Here is a 2,989-nt window from a genome sequence, read left to right on the forward strand (position 1 = left end):
GGAATAGATTATTTCACAAAGTGGATAGAAGCAGAACCACTGGCCACTATCACTGCACAAAGAAGTCGGAGGTTCCTCTACAAAAATATAATCACAAGGTATGGGATACCTTATTCCATTACCACAGATAACGGAACCCAGTTCACCGACTCCACTTTTAGAAGCCTAGTAGCCAGTATGAACATCAAACACCAGTTCACCTCGGTGGAACACCCACAAGCCAATGGGCAAGCCGAAGCAGCCAACAAAGTCATACTGGCAGGGCTGAAGAAAAGATTACAAGATGCGAAAGGAGCTTGGACTGAAGAGCTCCAACAAGTACTATGGGCTTACAGAACAACCCCCCAATCCGCTACTGGAGAAACACCCTTCCGACTAGTTTATGGCGTAGAAGCCATGATCCCAATAGAGGTCAATGAGCAAAGCCCAAGAGTGATTTTCTACGACGAGATCGGGAATATACAGGGGCACAAAGAGGAGCTCGACTTGCTCCCCGAAATCCGAGAAGAAGCCCAGATAAGAGAAGCAGCGTTGAAGCAAAGGATGACCGCGAGATACAAGAAAAAAGTCATTCGAAGGAGTTTTACCCCAGATGACTTGGTCCTAATCAGAAACGATATTGGAGTCAACAAATCAGGGGAAGGAAAGCTCGCTGCTAATTGGAAAGGGCCATATAAGATCAACGAGGTCTTAGGAAATGGCTATTATAGGGTAACCGACTTCGACGGCAACGAGTTACCAAGATCATGGCATGCTTGTAATATGAAAAGGTACTACAGCTAAAAGCGAACCCTACTCCCTGATGTACTCTTTTCCCAATTTCATGATTTTTTCCCAAAATCAAAGGGTTTTTTCTAAAAAGGGTTTTTAACGAGGCATCATAGTAGGGGCTAAGGGAAAATAAATTATCAAAAGCCCTTAGTAGCAATAAGGTACCTCCTCAATTAATAAAGATCTCTTTCAGTTTAAATATCTCTTTTAAATTCCCTTTTTATTCTCTTTCTACGAAACGCACCGATTTAAGCTCGACAAAACGTGAAAATCCCATGAACCGACCTAGATGGTCGTCAGGATAAAACGACGAGGTACAAGTCGGCGTAAAGAGGCTATAGAAGTCGATCATGATAAACTCGGGAGCAGTCCGACTCATAAGTCGGAATGCGAAACCGAGTAAAATTAAAATGAATCGCAAAAGTAGCCTAAGTCAAGAAAAACTCAATAAAACAAAATTGAGTACTAGGAATAACAAAAGAGATAGGAAAAAACTAAGAAAAAGTTGTAAGGCTGCCTTGAGGATCAAAGAAATTCAGAAAAGCAGGCAAGCCCCAAAGAAAAGGTTTTTTCCAGAAAAGATCAAAGAGTCAAAAGAACCACGAACAGAAAAGCATGCGCGCATAAGGTAACCAAAAACCCTTATCCAAAAAGGGCATTTATTTAAAACGCTAAATTAAACCCTTATTAAAAAAGGGTATCATAAATTGTTTTGTTTACGGCCTTAAAAGGCCAAAAATTGTTCAAACATCAACAAATAAATATAAAGAGTTTAAAAAGGGGGGTCCACAGGCCGGACCCCCAATAGCCAACAAAATCACTTCTTTGCAAGAGGAGTAGAAGGATCACCACCACCAGGACCAGGAGTTGGAGAGAAAGTCGGAGGAGCGGCAGAAGAACTCGGAGCGTCCTTAGAGCGAGGAGGGGACTCTATGATCCTCTGCCCCCGAGTCTTCAAATCAGACTCAGACTCCACCACGGGGACAGGAGGATCCACGATGGCACCATCAATAACAATCTTATCAGGGTCTAAAGGAGAAAGGTCCAAGTCAGGAGCAATAACTCCGACCTGCTCCTTAAAATCCCTCCAAGCCTCATCAGCACCATCCGCAATAGAGTCCTCCAACTCGGTATAGGCCTTCCGAGCATTCAGTAAGTCATTCTTTACAGACACAAGATCAGCAAATAAACTGTTGTAGCTGGCTTGCACTACTTTCCTCAAATCCACCTCCATGTTGCATTGGGCTTGCAACTTCTTCTCCTTCTCCCGGAGGCTGTCCCTCTCCTCCTTCAGCTTGGCAACTTCCCCTTCCAACTCCCTCTCATGCTCCTGATATATGCGAAGCCTGCCTTCCAGCTCCTCGACCCTCGAGGTCATCCCTAAAGAGCTGATAGGAGTCTTCTCAAATATATCTAAGAGTTTGCCACAAACCCCCGCCGTCTTGAGACTCTCCTCAACCACAGTGGTGAGGTAGTGCTAAACAGAAACATCATCCATACTCATACGAGCATGAGGATAAATGTTCTTTCGGACGAACACAAGAGCGTCCGCCTCACCAGAAGCGCTAGACTCTAAGGTCTTGCGCTTCTTCGGCTCTGGTTCAGGAGTAGGTCGGACAGAAGGGGGTGGCAGAGAGGAAGCAGAGGAAGAAATTACAATAGGTTGGGAGGGAGTCCCAACGTTCCGAGGAGGAGGAGGAGGAGAGACAACCGCCCTAGCACCACCAGATCTGGCACGAGACTTTGCCTTGGCTTCCTGAACCCTCTGGTAAGACTCTTGAGCGTTTTTCTTTGCCATCTCTGCAAAAACAAATTGGTAGCTAAAAGTCAGACAAGTCGGTAAAAGAAATTGCAAGTCGGAAATAAGTGAGAAACGCAAAAAGCTACCTAGTTGTGACTGGACAAAGGCCGGCGACCCCTGGAGAAATTTTTTAGTATCCAAGTATGGGGCCCTCCCCCACACTTCTCGGAGGAACCCTACGATGGCCGCCTCCACTTTGTCCAGGTCGTCCAGACCATATTTCTCACAGGGGGGCCTCTAACCAGTATAGAGGAAAGTGAGGAGAAGAACTCTCATCTAAGAAAAAGGGGTGGTGACCCTCTACTGCTTGAACTTTGAAAAAATAGCTTTTAAAATCGTGAAAGGATTCGTCAAAAAGGGTAAAAAGCCTCCGACCTTGAATGGCCCGGAAGGACACCCACTGTTGCTTATTATTTA

This window comes from Arachis ipaensis, chromosome B04 (assembly GCF_000816755.2).
Source record: "Arachis ipaensis cultivar K30076 chromosome B04, Araip1.1, whole genome shotgun sequence".
Taxonomy (NCBI): domain Eukaryota; kingdom Viridiplantae; phylum Streptophyta; class Magnoliopsida; order Fabales; family Fabaceae; genus Arachis; species Arachis ipaensis.